This window comes from Grus americana, chromosome 2 (genome assembly GCF_028858705.1).
Source record: "Grus americana isolate bGruAme1 chromosome 2, bGruAme1.mat, whole genome shotgun sequence".
NCBI classification, from domain to species: Eukaryota; Metazoa; Chordata; class Aves; order Gruiformes; family Gruidae; genus Grus; species Grus americana.
In genome coordinates, this window is record NC_072853.1 from 94,628,392 (window position 1) to 94,650,792 (window position 22,401).

The 22,401-nt window shown below is 50.6% G+C and overlaps 1 long non-coding RNA gene across 1 annotated transcript; it reads right to left on the reverse strand.

Moving 5' to 3' along the window:
- Window positions 1–1,931: 1,931 nt before the first annotated feature.
- On the reverse strand, window positions 1,932–19,445 carry LOC129203587 (uncharacterized). The gene is made up of 6 exons (XR_008576082.1): window positions 19,122–19,445; window positions 18,498–18,650; window positions 15,685–15,873; window positions 9,181–9,367; window positions 2,813–2,945; window positions 1,932–2,688 (listed from the first exon to the last, which is right to left on the reverse strand). It is a non-coding gene; the product is annotated as an uncharacterized LOC129203587 (long non-coding RNA).
- Between the last annotated feature and the right edge of the window lie 2,956 nt (window positions 19,446–22,401).

Below are 22,401 nucleotides of genomic sequence, written 5' to 3' on the forward strand. Positions count from 1 at the left end.
ACATCATTTGAGGCTGTCCCATCCCTTGTCAGGGCCAAGCTGGCTTTAGATTCATATGGAGACAACCGATAAACTTGCCTGACCAGTGATCTTTGAGCTCCCAGAGTTGCCAAAGCAGATCTGCTTTGCCTGTTCTCCTTCCTCCTGCCTCCCTTACCCCAACCCTCCACGCTGCTGTCTCCCCTCCAGCTACTGACAAACGCATGTGGCCCACTTCACACTTTCCAAGCTCCTACGTGAATATGGGATTTGCAGGCCGTTCATTCCTGTGATGTTAATTCCAGGGAAAACGGGAGCATTGGTGTCGTTATCACGTTACTGGTTTCACCATGTTGTCCACATCAAGCGCAGGCGGGCTCACAGTGCTGCTCAACGCTGGGATGTTCTCAGAGCCAGCAACGGAGAGTCCAGCAGCTCCTTTGACAGGAGCAGGAAAGACCATGCACTCCCACTGACTAATTCAGCTAATTTATTTTCTAATGTCGTATCGAGGCAGGCACAGCATGAACGGAGAAGTGCAAACTCCCCAAGATCTAGAAGGCGCTTCGAGCTGTGTGTCACTTTCTGCCTCTGCCTGCCTCTCAAGTTGTGTCTGCGAGTGATTCAGAAAACCCTGTTTAATCAGACTCAGCTCCTGCCATCTGTTAAGTGAGACACTATAGGGACCGGGTATTGTAATGTATTGCATAACACAGTTACTTTTAATTTAGTGTACTTTGAACAACACGTCCCGTTGCCATCATTCACAGCGATCAGAGTGAGGCTTTAAGGCTCCTTTTCTCTTTGGGATGTAATGACTGGCTGCGGTGGATGAGCAGGCCAGATCAATCCTCTGCATCCCCCCAGCTCTGAGTCACAGGCTGGGATTACAGGAACACGTTTAGGATTACAGACAAGCGCTCTCCCAGAAACTTCCTTCTCTCCCACCTCTGCCAGCATCTTTGCCAAAAGAGGTTGCGTATGTTCTCAGACGTGGCAGAAAGGAAGGAAATTCAAGGAACCCACAGACAGCTTGTGACTGTGTAGCCAGGTGTCACATCAAAGGTACCTATCGATCAGCTTGGTCAGTGACGCCCAGGCAGATAAAGATGGGATGAAGTAAGTCCATCCACCCTCATGCCAGGAAGGCCCTTAATAGTAAAGCGAAAGCGTGTATTGGCAGTTGGCATAGGCGGGTGTTTTGCAGGATGCCTGACACTTCCGAATGGGCCCTCCTGATGGCACGGAGCGGGGGCATCATTTTACAAAACTTTGAAACAATATGTGCTTCGTGCTTTTTGGAGCAGTCACATTTCTGTTGTGGTGACCAGCAACCTTATTTCTTGAAGATTTTGCTCACGCCGCCGAATGAACCCAGCAAGATGCATCTCAGCGCAGTGGTTTGGGGCCAGGGCCCTTCTGCCTGCCTACACCAGACCTGGCTGCAGGCGTGGGGAGAGGGAGCGGGCTCCAGGCGAGCCACCGCCAGGCAGTGCCGTGGGCAAGGGTAGGGCAGCACACACTGCAGGGGGGAGTGGGGAAGGGGAGGCCTCATTAATGAGATGGGGTTGATGACTCCATTAGTCTTAAGGTCTGGTGGTGCTGGAAATCAGAGATGGCAGGAGCAGAGCCGATTACCTCCTCCTGGCAGGGTGGTTTCGCTCGCCTCTCACAAAATCCCTGGCTAAGCAGTACCTGCCATTTTGGAAGAACATCTGCAGTGGCCCTAGGGGACGCATACCCCAATGGATTGGGAAACACCTCCCTGGGTGCTTCACTGTGTTGTTGCCCAGGCTACCCCTGGTGAAATACCTGACTTGGTTTTACGGGCATGGATACAGTCAAGCACAAGCATCAGCATTTGGAAAGTGACTCAGAGAGTCAGCTATAGACTTTAATGAAATGCATTTAAAAAAAATAGAAGAAGAAAACAAAAGAGGAAGAGCTGACATCAAAGTGAGCAACAGAAGACCCAGAAATCGATGGATTTCACACTCGGTTGATTGTTTGAATTAATTAGATGGAAGGACCTGTGAGTGTATGTGTACCAAACTGCTCCCCCCCGCACAGCTGGACGCTCAATTAACTCTTGAGGTGAGGCCACAGGAATCAGATGTTGCAGAGGATCCAGTTGCACCATACATTTCCACATCTTGCTCAAGCTCCCCAGGTGAGTGTCTGGGTTTGGTTTCTGCGGTGCGGTGCCGTGTGCCCGAATTCGTCAGAGACGGGCGTGTTCATGCCTGCTACCAGCCTGCTGCGTTTGTCTGCCCGCGGGGAAAGCGGGAAGGAAGCAGAGAAATTGTTGGGTTTGCATTTCACAACTGCCTGCATAATCCAGGTTGCCGTGCACATCCCGTGGCTCGGCCTCTCTCTCTCGGGCGCAGTGTGATGGGAAGCGGGAGAGAGTGTTTACACAGCTCGCCAGCCGCTCTGCAGTCACTATAGCAACCCCCGAGGGTCAGTTTATAGTAGGAGAGGAAGTTCACTTTTGGGGAGTTCAGCTTTCCAACGCCAGCATCAAGCATGGCGGAAAAACAAAAGGCCAGGCAGTGGGAGGAAACACATTTAAAGGAGCTTCCTATGTGCAAACCACCCAAGCTTTCTCACTCACCAGGAGATGCTGCGTTCCTTTCCCCTCGGTCAAAGGCACGCTGCTGTCCGGCTGATGCCTGCGCCGGAGGGGTAGATCCCCTCTGCTGCAGATGCCTGTGGGTGTTTGAGACCAGGGCAGATGTAGATCAGTGCAACATGAAGCCACGCTTCCAGAAACACCACCGTGCTGGCATCCCCAAGCTGAGAGCCACAGGACCAACGCCCAGAGCGTACTCACTGCATGTTCTGGCTATGCAAAGGCTGTTTGCAGACCTTCGTGATGTCTCCCATGGCGGGAAGAAATAATAGGCACTGCTCCTTCTGGTCTGGAGGTAAACCAACAGATGTCCATGCGCTCAAACTTGAGTGCCCTATGTGAAGATACGTGTTTTTTTGAACTTACCATGCTGAGACTTTGTCTGCATCAGTGCTGTCAGTGGTACCCTGATTAAATCCGAAATAAATGACAGATGTCTCTGAGGTGGTGCCTAGGGAAACACCCTCTTTCCAAACACTGCCGTCTTCCCCAGGAAGCTCTCCTTGACCTGTATAGCTCCTTTCTCTGTTGTATCTCACTACTAAAATGGCCTGAATACTGCCCAAGAGCTGAAAGAGTATCTGTCAGCCGTTGTTATAACAGTGGGACAGCGTCAGAGTGCGGTCACCCTGGAGAATTGTGTTTTCTCAGGGAAAGAGGTAATAAACACAGCATCTACTCAGCCACAAGGGAAAACAGCCTGTGGCCTGAAGTCATTCTCTCCCCAGCAGTTCCCATCACTGGGTCTGAAGCAACAGAAGAGAAAGGGCTCATTGGGGCACTGGGGACCGGGGGCTATTTTAAAAGAAAGTCCACCCCCAGCTGAACAAGTTCAACAAGTAATGGGAGAACAGGCCCCAAACTTGCTGAGCTTCCCACCTAAGCTCACTGCTGTGCATCATGCTCCAGGGTTTCAGAGCAGAGTTGCACTTTACCTACCCTCTGTGCCACCTCTCTGTGATGGATATAAGGTTATAAAGGGATCCCTGCACTCAGCAGCTGCTGGAGAAAGGGCCCTGAGGAGTCCTGTGCTTGGTCGAAGACACAGGGGACGTGCAATGGGTACTCCTGTGCCTGGCCTTGGCCACGGTGGGGAACGTGAATTCCGGGGAGGAGTGTTAACTGCAGAGTGCTAGAACTGTGCATCCCAAGGCCCGTTTTCCCCTCTAAAATGGCAAGTTACGTCAGCTAAGGATCTTTCCAATAAAGCTCCTTCTTCTGCCCATGAAGATCTGTCTACCAGCACTTGGCTGCTGGCAGAGCTTAGGGAAACTAGCACAGGTGTTTCCCAAAGGACCAAGTTCAGCACAGAGGCATCAAGCCATTGTCCAGGGTAACACACAGGGATTAAGAGAGGATGTGGGGAGGAGAGACTGTGAGGATCTGTGCGTAGGAAGATTGGGAATTGCGATACATTATGCCAGAGAAAAACAAGCAGAAAGACACAGCATCATGGAAGAGCACAGGCTTCAAGGAGTGGAGAGGAGAGAATGACACTGTGAGGCACTGTGCAGGAGAAAGAAGGACCACATGAATGGGAAGGAGTGAGCCATAGCTGAGGCCGCCGAAAACAAAGTGAGGAAAGGAAAGATGATGAAAATGAGCATGGGTGTTGCAGGGGACGAATGGCAATGAAGGCTGTGGAGATGAGAAAGGTGGCTTTGTGAGGTGAAGGAATTCATCTGGCCTTACAAAGATGTCAGATCCACTCAAGAAACAGATGTATTGAAGGCGCAATTGATCTCATCCCAAAGCAGATGTCAGATACATTGTACATCTACTCTCTGAAAAGGGCACCTATGGTAATGATGCCAGAAGAAGACATCCACACTGTGCAGGTCAAATTTCAGTGAATGAATCCTTTATGCCTAATAATCCTCTGCTCTTGGATGTCAAGCGTAAGGGCAGAGCTACCTGTTGGAGCAAGTCCAGAGGAGGGCCATGAAGCTGATCAGAGGGCTGGAGCACCTCTCCTATGAGGACAGGCTGAGAGAGTTGGGATTGTTCAGCCTGGAGAGGAGAAGGCTCCAGAGCAACCTTATATCAGCCTTCCAGTACCTAAAAGGGGCCTACAGGAAAGCTGGAGAGGGACTGTTTACAAGGGCATGGAGTGATAGGACAAGGGGTAATGGCCTTAAGCTGAAGGAGGTGAGATTTAGATTAGATGTTAGGAAGAAATTCTTCGCTATGAGACCTTCACTTATTCACCATTCTATGAGTCTATAATACAAAGCTTTGGGATGGGAGCTGCATGTGTGTGTGTTTGAGGGCGATCTCCTGGGAGATTTTCCCTGGGCCTGGGTGTTGCCCAAGGAAACATGAGTATGTTTCAGTGCTGCTTCACTCCTGAATTCGTCAGCAGGGAGGAATCTCCCAAGGAAACTCCACAGGTGGGTTTCACTTTTGCTGGCAACACCCATCTTTGATATTTAACTCCACAGGCTTTGAGCAGGGGATGCACGTAGAGCCAGCAAGAAAATGCTGTGTCCAGGAGTGGCGGGCAAGCCTGCAGGGACAAACCACAAGGGTCAGCAACACAGCCTGCAGGCTGGCCTGGGCTCTCGCCCTGCCAGTGCCTACAGCACAGCAGGGATGCCCACAGGATTAGGCACTGCTCCTGTGTGGCGGTGGCAAGCAGGCTTCAGCATCTATCAAACAGGCTGTGGTTCATGCCCAGGCTTGGGAAGCCCTCCTGCCATTGCCGTCTCCTTCCTGAGCTGCATGTGGATGAGTCAAAGCAGCTCCTGCTGTCCTCAGCATCACCTGAGTCCCACACAGCCTGCTGCTAGCACTGGTTACAGGACAGACATGCCTGATCTCCTTACAGTGATTAACAACGGCCCTTCAGATGGTTTAACGTCATGAGGAGTCTTTCTACAGGCTCGGCTCACGCCCCAGAGCAGCGAGATGTGCTTCCCACTCCTTTTCCCACATTGGTGAGCAAAGGAAGCCCTCTGACCTGGTCTCCATCCTGCAGCACCCCCAGCTCCCTGCGTCTGCCTCCCTGTACAGCCCACACGCAGTGCGTGGAGATGCTGCAATATCGGCTGAACCGGGCCACCTAGTATGGAAAAAGCAGGAGGACACCCAGGTGACTGAGACACCAGCAACACGCACGGCGATGGCTCAAACCCTTGGCATGGCTCTTTGGAAATATTACTTGGGGCCGGGGGAGACAGAGAGGTGGAGGCAGTGTTGTCAACATTCCTTTATTAATACTGTGTGAAGAAAAATGCCCTGAAATAACGCGGTTGGGTTTGGCAGCAGTTGTGAGGCGCTTGCCAACTCCTCCCCCTGGTCCTCCGCACCCTCAGCAGCTGGAGGCGAGGGGCGACAACATCTCAGCAGCGGCTGCGTCCGATGTGTGCTCAGTCCTGTCTGTAGGGCAGAGGTCCATGTGAAACCCCAGCCCAGGCAGAAATTTAATCTGGCTCCCAAGATGTTGCATAAAGGTGTAAAAATGTGAGCTTTGGTACTGGCTCACCATCTGCTTCTAGGTACATGTAACAACACAGAAAATACCGTTTGTGTGTATTTGCAGATTTAATGGTCAGATAAGTGGTAAGACTGGTATGAAAAATGTCTGCTTAGAAACAAGTAACGTTAAAAACAAGTATCTTCATCTTTTTTGCTACCGCTACTTTGTATGGAAATAACGCTTACATTAGTTAGACCATAAGTGGTCATTACAGAGGGTAAAAATAATTAGGGAGGAAATAATAGGAAGGATGTTATTTAACATTGTAAATGCATGGGGCGGGCCCGGTATGGAGTGCTGCTCATGGTCGGGACCAGAGGGGTGGACAGATGCAGCGCCACTTCTCCCCCGTCACATACCGCATCATCGTGGGGCACCCGGCGCTAAATCATTCATAGACGACCTGATTCTGGGTCAGGGTTTCGCTGGCAGCAGAGCAGCTCCCTCGCTGCGATCTGTTGAGAATCAGCCCTCGACACAAGCCGGGTGCCCTCACCTGTGCCTGGGTGTTGCCACTGCACCCACCTCCGAGGATGTTTATTGATAGAGAAAGAAGAGATTATAGAGGGAGATGACAAAAATGGTATTGAAAGAGATGGAAAAGACTTGTGGAAAAATTCTTTACTCCATAGGCTCCTCTGGCTCATTAGAGAAGGCTTAACACCCTCAAGCCTAGAGAAGGCCAGAACAGCACAGAAAAGGCTAGAGAAATATTTCTGTTAATATTCTGCAGGGTTAACCTGACCCAAGGCACACCTCGTGCCACGTGCCATGGGCTTAGGGCTCAGCGCAGAGCCTGGCACGCAGCTGCGGGGTAGCTTTGCCAGTTAACTTTGGGAAGGATATTGAGCCCGCAGGTTTCACAACAGGACACTAGTCACTGAATGATGGTTAGGAAGAAGGTCCCCCTCCAGGCAACTTAACCCTTAATTGTCTAACGTGAAGCGTTTTTCCTTGGCCCCAAAGCCATGGGTACTCAGTGCTGCCCAAAACAGGCTGCTTGCTACTGCCTCGATCCTGCACAGCACTTCTGCCCTCCTAAAGGCGTCACGTGGGTGTGAAAAAGCCAGTTCACTTTGGCCATGTTTCTGTGCCCCTTCACTCTCCACTGAAGACAAAAGCCTGGGGGATTTATTTCTGTTTTCTGTGAGATGCTGCTGTCTGGGGGGAAGTGGAAGCCAGCTTTCCACAAACATCTCAGACTGGCACCCAGTATGAGCCAGCTTTCGGAAAGGGGGTTGGGCATCGGGACCACACCTGAATGAGCGATCAGGCCTTCGGAAAGGCTGGGAGGCTGGCCATCAGCACCCTGGTGGGAGCTGGCGTAGGATGAGTCCTTGTGAAAGTGCAACATCCTCAGTTTGTTCGGCTTAGAGTAAAAGGCAGGGCCTCAAAATGATTCATGTTTGAGACTCCAACTGGGAGACAGGGAGGGTTATGTTTTAACACCTTTGATGCAGGAGTCCAGACAACGCTTCCTTGTGATAGCGAGGGCCAGTATTTTGTCTTCTGCTTAACACACTGTCAAGAGAAATGGAGTCATGGACCATGACAGAGATTTATCTGTATTGCAGCATCACCTATGCTAATAACTGTAATAATTACTGCTCATTTAAGTCTTCTTTTGAAAAAATGCCCTGCGTACACAAGGTTTTCTTATGCGATAGAGTATGATAGACTGCACACTTTCAAAATACACTTCTCTGCATCTAGCCAAATCTTCAGGGGGAGGATTTTCTTCATCCTTTATATTGCTCTAGGGGCTCTAACTGGTGCTTGGTTCATCCTGCCCCTTGAAACGGCTGCATTTCCACCGAGGCGGATGGCAGTCAGGCACATCCCACGCGCATCCCTTATGGCCGAAGCATTCCAGAGCAGAAGGGATGCTTTAACTTTTGCTTCTTTTTGCAGCTTTCTTATGACTGCTTCCCTTCATGCTTGGCTTAGCCTGGCTCCCAAATACCCAGGACCACTTCCCTTTCTGTTTGGGGACAGTTCCACTTTCTCACATGTGCTGGCCACACTTAGGTTTCCAGCTCTCTACGGAGAAGAGGTTTAAAGATTATAAGATGTCCCTGTGGAAACTGCACCACTTTTCAAAAACGAGAGGAGGTCAGTATTCATACGAGGCCGGGAAGCCTTTACTAAAACGGAAAAATCCACTACATTTTTGTTCCTTCTTCTCGGTGGTGTCCCTTTAACAGCACTCAACAGCTGTTAAATGGGATAATCGCCTGTTATCCTCATGTCACTAATTCAAATGCTAATGGCTCTCAGTGCATGAGAGGTTATTCAGCCATCCAGCACCCCAGGTATGCTTTGCATGAGGAGGATGCTGAAGCGATTAAGCTCCCTTCTGGGATTCTAGAAACATTGGAAAGAAATGCTTCCAGATGAACTCGGAGATGAGATGATGTCCAAGACAGAAAGGAAAACCAGGCAGGGAGGAGGCCGGCAGGAAGGATTTGCATGTTTTGATGCCTCGGAGGGGCTCCATCCCCACGCTGAGACCCCATGCCCACCCCAGCATCTCTGCCAGCCAATTCAGCCAGGGCTCAGTTTGATCCCAAATAACTACTGCTTGTATGGTGGTGGTGCTCACGTGGTGGTCACTACCACAAGGTCGTTAGCAGGAGAGGAGCAACTCTGCTCCTGGCCAGGTGACACCAGGCTCAGTGACCCTCCAGCCATGCAGTGCAAAGTGCCAAGGTGCTGGTACCCTTCGTGGCAAACCTTCTGGTGCTCCTTGCCTCTGTGACAGGAGAGAGGCTGCAGAAGGCAGAAGCTAAATCTTTAAAATCAACACCACTTTTATGGAGCAGAGCTTACAACTAGATCCATGGTTATTTATCTGTGTGTGTGTACAAAATGTGGTTCAATGCATTCATTTATATCTCACACATGCAATTTTCAAAAAGATCTCCCAGTATCTACAAATGTATGTCATGTCTTTTACATGGTAATAACCACATATTGAACAGTCGCACTGTTAAACAGGTCACACTATTACCCGTCAGTGATATCAACACAAAAGTAGAGCTGGAGTTAAGCCTAAAGCTCTTTTGTTATGAAACTGCTGATAATGCATTACCCGCAAGGAGGTAGGCCACCAGTGTCTGTCCTTCCCTTGCACAGAGACCAGACGACAGCGTTATGGGTGATGCCAAAGGACAGGAACAGCAGTGACTTCGGCTTCCACTGCAGGCGCTGGTGGATGTACCTCACCCATCCCTCTTGTTCTCCAGGGAGGGTACCCAGATCCCAGACATTGGCGTCATCTGTCCAGAAAGTGTCAAGTAGGAGGAGAAAAGCGGGAATCAACAGATCAGTACAATACCCTGGAGGGGAAAATACAGAGCGTGAGGAGGGTAAATGGCTGGAAAAATTATAGCTCGTCCACAGCTCTCAACCATGATCACCTGAAATGCTTATGACCACATTCTCCAAAGGGGTCATTATTCAATGAACACCCAATTTTGTCTTTTGAAAAGCCTATTTTGATGTCAAAACAATGGTGCATTTCTACACCTGGTCTTAAGCCCACGGAGGCCACTATTATTTAAGGAAATTCACTGGCCAAAGCACCTTCTCAGCCTCAGCATCCATCCTTGAGTTTCTTTTTAACTTTGAAATGATCCGGTATTCAACTCTGCTGCTCTGGTATCTCCAGTCCTCTCAGTATTTCATTCCTAATTCTACTTTCTCAACATCATCTCCTCTGAAGAGTTACTTATGGGCAAGAAAAGTTGCTCTCATTGCACGTTCAAATATATATATATATATATATATATATATATATATATATATATATCTGTTGCCGTGGCAGTGGTTACAACCAACCATTTTAGCCACACTAAGTTTAAAATGGTAACCAAGTTAACAACTCTTTTGTTTCCTCCCAGGAAGTAAAGAACCAATGCAGTCAACTCAATAACAAGTGCTGGGATGTGTTTGCTCCTGCGGGCTTACGGGCGAGCAGCAGGCAGCCACGGCTGGTCCCCTCCACAGGCTGCAGGGCTGACCCAGTTTCTCCTCGGAGCTGTCATGGCAACCTCCATGGTTGCGTTTGCCACTTTGCATGGCGAAACCTTCGATTTCTGGCTACGGCAAAGCAAGAACGCAAAATGCAGTGGCAGTGCAAGCCAGAGGGCAGCTCAGCCTTTCGCCCCGGGTCCGGCTCCCCAACAAAACCCACATCCATGCGGTAGCAAAGGAGTTGGACATGGGAGGGAAAGCAAACTGTCATTTACTTTTTTCCATTCTGGTGCTGCTTTATTCCTCAGAAGGAAGCACGTTCAGCCTGGCTGGATAAAGAAATGAGGCACACACAGCCATTTCATGTGTGCCCAGCACAGGGTAGAGCCTGCTCCTCTTCCCTCCCAGTCCCCCCCTGAACTTGAGGCCGTTGCCCAGGCAGACCGAACTCAGCAGGGACCTAGCAGCCTCAGATCCATGAAATCCACGGGAAGAAGGACAAACAGGGGAGAGCGACAGCGGGAGCTCAGCCTGTATTTGACATCAGAGAATCTGCACAAAAGCGGCACCGGCTGAGGGGTGCCCACCTGGGCTGCTCCCAGGACCTCCATCTTGAAGGTGGTTGTGCATTTACCCCTCCCATTTGTTACCCAGAGAGCTGGCTGCCTTCAGCAACAAATAAATGTCAGCATTTTGCACTAAAAACCTTGTCAGCTCGAACGGGAGAGAAAAATGTTCCACACAGTGGGGCAGACACCCAAAAAAATCACTCCCGTGTCACGGGGAGGAGTGAAAAGGAGAAAATAAAAAAAAGAAAAAGAAAAAATGGATGGGCAGTTTGATTTGTAAAGGGAAATGAGCTGTAAGATAATGTGCCCAGACTGGCTAAGCCGAGGCGGGCGCGAGAAAAACGGGTGACAGCCAGCAAGCACCAGAAGAGCCCAGGCAGCGGAGAGGGAAAAGCATCAGCCGGCTCGCAGGGAGCAAGAAGCGCAGAAAGCGCACAGCAAGTAGGAGTGCCGGGATGACATTTGAAAAGGGGAAAAATTAGGCCGAGTGGCAGGAAAAGCTTCCTGACAGTGAGACGCACGCATTGGAGCCGTCCCACGGGAGAAGCCCTGGAAGCCTCATCACTTGGCGTGCGAGGACAGAGCTGGAGGAAAGCTGCAAGTCCTGGAAAGGCCTTATCCAAAGCTCGCTTAAAGTCAACAGGAGGCTTGGCTCGGAGACAAACTCCACCGCCAGGAACAAGCCTGCGGGGAAGAGGGAAACTCCCAGTAGGTGACTGGGTGGCAGCGGGTCCCCGGCACGAGCATCCCCCTCCTTGCGGGAGCTGGGAAACAAATGGGTGAGCGCCATGGGGAAAGAGATGGGGAAATAAAAAATCTCTTCTCCTTTAAGGCAACGTTATCTGTCGGTGAGGAGCTGCTCTGCTCTGGCCAAGGCGCAGGCAGAGTCAGGGCTCAGACTTCTGTTAGCCTGGGCCCCTGGGAAGGCCAGCTGCCAAAAAAAAAAAAAAAAGAAAAAAAAAAGGGCAATTTTGCTTTAGTCAGGGGGTAGGGCATGGGTGGGTGGGGAGGGAAATGAGGGAGAGAGCGAGGAAACGCACATGGGAGAGGACATATGCACCGTGTCTCTGGATGTGCAGCAAGAAGCCCAGCAGGATGGGGCTCAGGACTCGGGGGGAGGAGGCGATGGCTGCAGGCAGAAGCCAAGGCAGAGGCAGAGCAGCTCCAGGGATGATGCCGTTTCCCTCCTATCAAGAAGGAGCCTTGTCCGAAGAAACTCATGTTAAAAAACAGCCGGGGCGCTGACTCTGTCCCCAGAGCTCCCTGAGCCACCAGCCCTCCCCATCACAAGAGGCAGGAGGCAATTTCCTCTGCGGGGAGGCAAGCGCCCCATCCCTGGGCACGCCGCTTGGCCCACTGTGCCCAGCCGGGCCAGGTGGAGCCTCTCCATCTTGGGCTCACGGAGAGCTACAGCACGTAGCCCCAGGGCTGCGAGCCAGGCTTGCAGGTACCACCCCCCGCCCCCGCCTGAGCTGAGCATCATCCCACCAACTCCAGTGGCCTTACTGGGAGCTGGCATCACAGCATCTCCTCCACAGCATGAAACTGAATTTCAGCCTCCGATCCCGTGTGGGTTCCTGCTAACCCCAACAAAAGCATCTGTGCGTGAAGGCTATTCCCCACAGTCACGGAGCCGACAGCCAGGCGTGGGCAGTTAAAGCACTAACCGGGCTGAGCACACAGCAGCCCTGGAAGTGCTCGGGGTGTGTGTGCCATCCATCCCCCATCCTCGCTTTTCCTGCCGTATTACTTTATTCGGATATACCGCCTTCTCCAGTTCAACAGCAAACCCAGCAGGGCAGGAAATGACAGCCCATGCTATTGCCGAGCCAACAGAAATGGAGCTGAAGTGGAAAGCCTAATTTTAAAGTACAATATAGAGGGGTTGCACTTTTTTCCAGATCAGGCATTGCAAACCCAGGGCATTCAGAGTTAAAGTTATGCTTAAAATAAATTCAAACTTGTTGAAGTGTGGCAATGTGCAACCAAGGCATACAAACAGCCTTAATTCTGCCCTGCAGTGACACATAACCATATGACTGTGATTAAAATGTTTTAGTACTTGTGCTCCTAGACTAGATTACCCTGATAAATACAATATTTTTTCATATTCCCTTGGTTTGTCCCTCCCCCAACAACCATCTCCCCCAGATATTGCCGCTAATACAGATTTCACTACCTACCAGGAAAAAAAGATCTATATCACAAGCCCTTCACATCTGTACTGGGAGCCCCAGGCTAAGCGTTGTCTTGGAAATACCCTCCCTCCTACCGTCGGATCCACAGCCACCCCTGCCCAAGGCTCTGGAGAGTGCAGCTTAAGCGTGCACCAAGCAAGTATTTACTCCTGCTGAGGAGAAGGGAAGGGCTTTCCTCACACCTTTTATACCACTGTAATCTACACTCATGTATTTATTTTACAAGCCCATTAAAACCTTGGTTTTCAAGTGTAGAGAAAATAAGAGACACAAAGAAAAATCATCTGGATAAACAATTATGGCTTTTTGTCAAGGATTCAGGAGCTAATCGAGTCCAGATCTGTTCCACATTCACATTTACATGCAAAATTGTACTTACTGAGCTAGAAAAAGTCAGATTAGCATCGAGTCAGCTCTGCCCTCAGCTACGTACTGCAAACTCCGTGGAGTGAGTGGGGGCTCCCAGGGTGTAACAGAGGGCAAAGTTTGGCTCCAAATACTTGAAGACCATTTGGCCTAGATACACATGAAAGTGGCTGCTCCGCACTTTGGTCCAGTCTGAAATGACTCTCCAGAAGTTGTATTTACTTAAGAGTGTGGGTGGCCTGAATTGTCATGATGTGTTTAAATATTTGGCACTAAATCACAGCTGTCCACTTATTTGCACTTTTGCTGCCGGGCAGCAGGAACACCCCTGGAATTAGTCAGCATCAGACGCATTAATGAGCTAACAGATATATTGTAGTTTACAGTTTAGACTTCTTTTGTTCACATAAATACACATCCCATCTCTGCTTCTTTCCCAGAACAGTATATCTTTTCAAACATGTCGACTGTCTAAGCTTTATTTTATTTGGCCTTTATTAAGGAGCTTGCAAAGTTTTCTGTTACGCAGAAAAGCACCTTGCCCCTAGCAGGCTTTCTGTGCGTTACACACAATCCTGAAGAGACTCGTTGTGCGAGGGGAAACGGTCCAGCCTCAGAGAAGTTCCTCTTCACAAGCCAAAAGCCATTCTCCGCATGCGAAGATCCCAAGTAAATATGGAACTAATAACAACTGCAAGCGAAGACCTTTGCGTATGGAAAATATTTACAAAGTCCGTGTTACAAATCGCATCAGCTGGAAGAAAACGCTTGCACCTTTGCTGTGTGGAAAGCAGGAGATCCCTTGCACAAAAGGAAACAAAATCTTGTTTTCTGAGTTAACACTCCCGCATGTCATTCATCCCACTTCGCCGCCGCCAGTAACCTTTTATAAATCACAGGCATAGCATAAGGTCATGATTTAATAACTCGCCGACAAACTACATCAGTATGGGAGGACCTCATTAATTCCCTGTGACTTGTATGCATAATGATGCTAGTTGCAAATCATAGTAATTTTTTATTAAACAAAACACTGGAGATTTTACCAGGGTAATGCTCTAGCATGGAATCAATGGGAGCCAGTTTTTCGTGTGTGAATAAAACAGATTTTAATCAAAAAAAAAAAAAGCTTATTTGCTGACACTAAAGTTTCTTGTGGGAATACATCACTTTTGTAATTAAATTTTCATCTGGAAGATTTTTCAGGTCAAAAATGGAATTTCTGGTCAAAAACATGGTGGGGAGGAACACACAGGAAGCCAGGCCCTGAACCGAGCAGAGCCGAGTGAGCCTCTCGCATCCCTAGCACTTGGCTTAATTACAGGGCCAACAGCTCATCTGCCATATGGCCGCTCCTTGCCTGGTCTTGCTCATTTTTGGCCATACTCCTCCAGCATCGTTTCCCGGTTTTCCCTCCAGCCCCTCCCAGGAGCAGAAGGTGCAAAGCCACAGGCTGAAAGCATCTCCCCGCTTTCCACTCGCATTTGCCAGGAAACGTCCCTGAGCGGGTGGTTGTCCCTGAGCGGGTGGTTGTCCCCGAGCGCGTGGTTGCCCCCAGCCGGAGGAGCACGGGGGAGCGACCCCACCGCCCGCAGCCGCTCTCATCCGTGCAGGAGGACCTGGGAGAAGATGTCTGGCCATATCTGCCTTCCCCGCTGTGTGCAGGAACGCACCGTATCAGCAGAAAGCACCTTTGGTAAGGGTGTAAATGCATCCCCCCTCCCCGGGCGGCTGCACGGTTTTATCTGCAGCGGCGCAAGGAACGAGGATTGCAGAGCTGCCGGCAAGCCTTCGTACCCTCACAGCCTGATTCACCAGAACAGGCCGGCTGCTGTTTGCCACCATAATGACACACCAGAGCTGCAAACCTGGTTTAACCGGCCAGTTTGTGACACCGTCGTGTCCACAGAGGGGTACGGAGTCGCTGGAAGGGGCCAGCGAGCCCCTCCGTGAGCCACTCAGCATTGCGTACCTCGGCCAGGCTGCTGCGGCAGAGCTGGAGACCGAGCTGTCACCAGCCACCACAGCCTCATCCACGTTTCACCTGAAGGAGGGTAAGTCAGAAGTGGTTCAGCTCAGCCACTGTAGTCAAATGAGTCTGAAACACTGTTAGGAGGGATCAAAATCACGTGTGTGTGTGGTTTTACAACACCTCCCTCTCCCCACCGCCAGCCACACCAGTTTCCTCAAAGAAAAGCAGAACAGTAGAGCACAGACCCAAAGCTACGCCGTGATGTATTAAAGCCTTGTTTTTCCCACTGCTTAAAGAACTGACCCAGCCCCCTCAAATGTTCCCAGCATATTTGAATTGTGAGTCAGAGACCACAATGGAGATACTTGCCTAGCTTGACAAAGTTTAAGTATCTCCTGCCAAATAGTAATCGCTGATTTTTTGCTCTGTCAGTCATGAGTCCTGTTTCCGCCGCGCTAACCATGCAAAACACACTGCCTCACTGAGGAAGCGAGGATTACTTCTTGGACGCTTACCTGTAGCATCTCCAACTTCTCATGGTCCCTTTTGTGCAGAGCACTGCTACCAAACAGGATGGAAACTTGCAGGTATTGAAAGCTCACGTCTCTGTACCCACAGTGGAAGCAATGAAGACAGAGGATGGAAAGAATAGCAGCAGTACTGAAAAGTGAGGCCAGGAAAAACTTCATCTTTGCAGGCAGGGTCTAACATTTAGAAGAAATAATAATTCAAGACCAAGATTTCCACAGACTGGACTAGCACCTCACTTAGCAAACATCCTAAGGCTTAGGAATTAATCTGTGATGGACTATCGTACCCCTTTGCTGGGCCATCACCACCACCACTGCAGTAAACTTCGGCAAAAGGGAGCAGCCAGGAGTAGGAGCCACCAACCACGTCATTCACCATAGCTAAGGAGTAGGAAGCACCAACCATGTCACTCACCACAGCTAAAGCCACCATCTGTCACGAGTTAGCATCCAAAGTGGCAAAAGAAGTTTTAACTGCTTGCTCTTCTGCAGCAGCAACAGGGCTGCGGCACTGAGCGGGGCTCTGTTTTCTCCCCACCATCATCCAAACAAATCACGCAGCCCTTCTTGAGGCAAAAAGGTAGAATACACTTTTGATTATTATTTTACTATAAGCCACACTCATTTCTCATTTTTAAGTTTCCCTACACAATCATGAGTGCTAGAAACCTTTTTTCCTTAATTAGCTTCCCCTCCCCCCCTTTTTCTTCTTAATTTGAAAGCCAAGATTCGCAGGCGATCTCAGCACTCTGGCAGAGAGGCGCGAGAGCTTCAAGGAAATCCCCAAGTATCACAGCGCAAGGGCTGATCTGCAGTGAGGAGAGCTGGCAGCACCACGGTGCACCTCAGCACTCCAGCTGTTGCTCCAGCGGTGGAGCCGTGTCGGGAGGAGTCCAAGGACCAGCAGCTAAGAGAAAACTGAAACACAACCAAACCCTCCAGCATTACACGAGGCTGAGGTCCTCTGTGTGTCTATGTGTGTGCGCTTGCTTTATTTTTCTTTTCTTTCCACTGCAACTAGACTTAATATTTCTTCAGAGGATTCATGCTCACACTTGTACCAAGAAACCCTTCCCATTACGTTCTCCATCGCCCGGGCTGCAGCACAGCGAGCAGCCTGCTGCAATCCATCCCTGCTGCTGGGGGTTTGGGACAGCTGGGCTGCAAGGCTGGCGAGACGGGGGAGTTTCCGGGCTCTGAGGTGCACAAGGAGGAGGAGAGAGATCATTTTGTGCACTGCTAATCTCACTCCGCAGGAGTGCCGACTTCTGCCTCTTTAGCACCTGCCATGGGGAGCTTGGGGGTGGGACATGGGGGATAGCAAGAAAAAAAACTTCAAGCAACATTTACTCACTTTCTTATTAGTTAATGCTTGCCCAAAATATGATGCAAAGGCAGAGGGGTGAATAGGTCTGAATGGGCTTCACATAACCAATGCAAACATCACACTTCAACATCTCTCTGCTTTTAGGAAGGGGGAGAAGCTGTGTCCAAAGCCCTAGAGACCCAGGACCTCTAGGATTTCCTTCTCAGCTCCACCTCGGGCTTGAAATTTCAGGACCGTGGTGTGTTGCTGACAAACCTGAGCTGTGCTAAACTGCAGATAAAATACCAGTGATCCTTTTAAACTTCCCATCCCCCCGAGCACACCTTGCCCTGAGCTGTGCACATGTACTGACCTCTCCCAGCTCGGTCCTGGCGACAGGGTGATACGCAGCCCAGACCTGCGCTCCCGAACGCCCCACGGGCTTTCGTCTAGCATGGAGCCAGGCACCAGAGGCGCGTAAGAGGGAGCAAGAAAGAAAAAGTAGCTGAACTCTGCAATGTGCAACAAATGCAGATTCTAATATGGATCTTCGGATCATAAAAAAATATGGATCCTAAGTCCATTCAAATCAATCACTGAGGGTTTCCAATGCCTTTACTAAGCTTCAGCTGAAAACAGTAAAACCAGTAGTAAGTATGATGGCAGCAGGAACAGGTTTTAGAGTCCCAGCTGATGGGTCAAACCCTGAACTGAACACTGAATTCATCCACAGAGGTGATTGCTCCAGGACAGCCACACTGGCAAAGCCACGAGGGCTGAGAGAAGGGTGCTTGTTCTCCTGCCTGCTGCCACTTGACCAGCTTACTTCACCTGTCCAGACTTGTTAATCTGATATCATCTGTGAGCAATAAAGCACGTCCATTAAAAAAACATCTACACCAGCTAAAGCTATTGATGGGAGACAGACCAAAACAGCAGGCAGACAGGGCTACCATGAAGTTGGAGCAAGAGGCCTCAAAGCTCCTTGCCTCACACAGAAGGTGCCTTGCCCTTGCTCCTTGCCTTCAGAAGATGCCAAGCTAACCAAGCTTGGAAGGAGAGCTCCTCTTGCAAGGGGGTCTTCTGCAGCCACCTGCACAAGACCACCATCAGCTGAGCTGAAAGAAGGACCCTGTTGTACAGCCACGGTAGGAGGCTGGGCCAGCTAGCGCCGGGGGATGCAATGCATTTTAGAGCACACCATTCTGGACAACAAGCTTTGGAAAGCATTTCTGGAGGCTGAGCCAGCCCCACAGCACTGGCCCTGAAAATATTTAACATGTGCCCTTCTTGAAAAAGGCATTTTAAAGAAATCTGGATTGCAATCTGAACACAAACAACTTCTTTCTGCCCTCCATCCTCAGAGACAATGCAAGCAGATCGAGCAGTTCAAGGGGCATAAACTGGCCCTAGAAGAGCCTCAGCCCAATGTCTGGGCTTGTTCCTTAAGCCAAAAAGAAAGAAGACGGCAGAAAAACCATTGTGTATTCACCTGGAAGGTTTCTAACGCTGTCTGCCAGAGCAGTGGCTGCCACCAGGAGCACACCAGAGTCCTCTCCCCGGTAGCGTGCCGCCACCGTGCCATCGCTGGGCCATGAGATTGTCAGCTGCTCCTCAGCAGCCCAGGCTACTCACATTACAAAATCTGGAAGAGAGACGGAAGCTGAAACCAGAGAAGCTGCAGACGAGGGCTAGCAGCCTCCCACAGCAGAGCAGGACATGTTGCCCACCAGGAGTAACTCTGGCGCTTGGGAGAAGACAGATTTTCAGCGCTAAGCACTCAGAAAACCTACGTGAGCGCACGCATTTGCACAACGTGCAACAAACGACTGCCTCTGGACACATGTACCGGCCCCTCACATCTGGTGCTCAGATGCAAATACTTCCAAGACCTAAAACAGGGGATGCACCTCTCTCCTGCCCCTTGTAACTCGCAGCAGTTGCAAGAGGGACCACAGCAGATGCCTCCCCTCCAACGCCTGGCTGGCACATCCATCCCCAGCAGCCTGCCAGGCTTTTACGCCCTCACGAACGGGCTTGGCAGAGCAGCCTCCCCAGTCAAAGTAAGGTTTGTATCAGGGGCTAAAGATCAAACCGTATCTATCTGTGAACACACCTTTGTTAGTTTTGGCTGCACCCTTTCAGGTATCACCTGCCTCCCCAGGCAAACACGTTCCCATCCCGAGCTCCACAAGCCTGCCGCGCTCCTCCAAGGGCTGCTTTCGCCTGGCAGGTATCTGCTCACCTACCGCATCTGCAACAGCAGCGAGCGGCCGAGGAGGGAGAGCCCCGGGACTCATGCACGCAGCTGCAGCCAGCGTGTTGCGGGGAGCGGAGGAAGGAGCTGGAAGCAGATTCACGGTCAGGCTGCTGTTTGGCTTTGCTGGAAACAAGAGTGGAAAGCTGGCACTGACATCCAGCCGCCCCAACAAACATTGCATTCATATGCAGAGCTACGGAGCAAATGATCTGTCAGTTGTTCATCTGGAGAACAGGTTTCACCAGCCTGGATTAAATGATTACGTTGCCGCAGCATGTGCTTCTTGCTGCTTTGTGAGATAAAGGAAGTAAGGCGAAAGCACTGCGGAGAGAGGCCTGACCCTGCAACCCAGCTCCAAGCACTTTTACGCTCAGAGAAGGTTCGGACTGGCACGGAGCACGGGGGACACAGCACGAGTGTGTTTAAAAGGCAGCACTTTGGTGCCAATGCGCTGAAATCGCTAATGCAAGAAAACACCTCATTTGAGTACAGGAGGTGCGTACTCTGCCTCACGTTACTGCCTCCAGATGTGCACCAGACTGCCTGTAGTTTTGAGCCTTCTGCTCCTCATTCCCACCAAGCTGAAGGCAGGGAGAGTGCACTTGGAGGTCTAACAGCACATGTGCAGCAGCGACAGGCTCCACCGAAGCCTGCGTCCTGCCTTCACAAAACCCCTGTTGAGTGACTCCCTTAGGATGTAATTGCAGTCGACTTCATTCCAGGCCGCGAGCATATGTCTGGCTATGGCCATTACTGCGAGCACACAAGGAAAAAAAAAAAAAAAGAAACATAAAGGAGAAAGTGCAAAACAACACTCTTGTAATCCAAGCCCAGTTAGGATAACGGGTGTTTTCCTCTGTAGGAAAAGGTTACTTTGCTACCTTTGGCAGTCTGGCAGCTTCCCTGCGTTAGTCTTTTGCAAGGCAGAGAAGAAAGGCTGACACCAGCTTAGTGGACTCAAAAACACGACATTGCACCAAACCCATGGCCCCCAGCAGCACGCCCGGAAGCTCTCCAGAGCCCACGCGGGCAAAAAGCAGGTGCCCAAAGAGCTGACACAGCAGCTCTCCCAGACCTCAGAGAGCTGAACCCTCACACCAGGGAGCCCAGCACATCTTTCTCCACTCCAGGCCTTTGGTGGGCCACTGTGGCCTGTCCCATGGCCCCATCTCTGAGGGGAGGATGCATCTGCAGTGGGGGTGGTGAAGGGCGCAGGGATGCAGCCACAGCACACCGTGGGCAGCGGGAGCCAGATCCACCACCCTCTTTCCCCACCGTGTTTCACAAGATGAACGGTAGCAACAGCATTATTGCTTTTGTATTTGCCGCTTTTTTTATTTTTTCCCCCAGAATGAGCAAACCAGGGCATCGGTCCATAACCCACCCTCAGGAACGGCACAAGCACTGCTCTGGGGGAAGCTTCCTAGAAATAGCCTGCAGCGAGCCCCCAGCACCCAACGCTTCCAGCCCGAGCAGTTGCAGGCTGGTAAATTTCTAAGCCATCCCAAGTAAGGTCTTATCAATGGGTTGTGTCAGGCAGGGTTAAGCAACACCGAGCTGCCCTCCCCACATCAAGTGGCCACGAAAACACGTAGGATTTGTCCAGCTGGGATGGCTCCCAGTCAGGCATTTACGTTTGTGACTCGTGGACGAGTCTTTAAAAATACATCCCAGTGCACGTACGGATGTACTCCAAGATACACTTACATCCATCCACAAGCACATGACCTAAGAGGTGGGTTCGAAGTGACTCAGCCTCCCAGTTACAGGAACAAAATTAGCAACCACTCATAAACGTCTTGTATCTCAGACGGGGCTAGATGGCACTGTAACTTAGTTAATGTGCAAGCCCTTCGCCTCAGGAGATTTCACTTTGGCATTATGATCAGTGGAAAACCAGGAAAGCTGGTGCTCCCTAGGGTATATTTTCCAGAGCTGGGCTAGTAATTCACACTGACAGCCTGATTCAACACATTTTCTAGGTACCTAGTTAGCAACTGTGTCCAATAATTTAGTCATTCTCTGGAATTTACTTTTTTTTTTTTTAGCAAATAATTCTTGGCTTGCAAGCACTTAAACATGTAATATTTATTATAAAACATATGTTTTTCTCCAATACTTAGCCTACATTTTCCCTGCTTTAATTTATCCCATTTCTCCTCATTAACCCCTGCCCCCCACCCCCATTGTTCCCATGCTGGATCCCTCTACCTCTCCCAGGAGAACAGCGATGAAATGACATTCGCCTCCCAGACCTCCTGGCACATCACCCCTTCTCTTCGGGATCAGCTTGGCGAGGCAAAGAGCCCTCTGGCCCCGAGCCCCCGAATCACTTAAGGATGCACAGCTGAAACAGAGGAAGGCAAAGCGGCGGAGGGAGGCGAGGACCAGGCTTGCAGCGCAGGCGCCTGGCTGTATTCAGGTCAGAGCATTCAGGACCCGCAGCCTTGGGACTCTGCGTGAGCTGGTTAGGAGATGAACGAGTAAGGATCTGCACTAGTCTCACACTCAGACCTTCCAGAGCCTCTGCGCTCTCTCCTCAAACGAGCATGCCGTGGCTAATGGCATCGGGCCACCCCAAGGGAACGGGATCCACATGTCTGGTGGGGGGAGCGAGGGGGACGTGCTGTCCTGCTGCAGCACATCTGCCTCTGGGGCTGGGAAGAAGATGGCTACCTCCTTAACAGAGACTGTATCCATCCCATCTAATACTCAGATGAGTATCTCTCCCATCATTTAACAAGGGCAGCAACCCTCTGAAAAAAAACCAAAAAAACTTTTCCCAGCTTCCTGACAGCCTGGGTCATTCGTGCCTGTGAATCTGCCTCCCCGTTCCTCAAGTAACAGATTAGTCACGTACATTTGCAATGGCAGCGACTCTGCCAAATAGCTGAGGAGCGGGGCAGGAGGAGGAGAACGGCAGCATAACAAGAACAGCCGGAGGAGGGGAGAGGAGAAATGAAATGTTTCTTCCTCTTCTCCCATGTCTCTTCAGTTTTCAACAGTGTTTGCATGCTCGAGCTGCAAAACAGCTGCATCACGTGCTGGAGGTGAAATCCAGGCGTTACCTAACCGAGAGACTCGGACATCCCTGTATATCCTCTTTGGCCCCCAGGCTGGCAGGAGCATCGCCCAG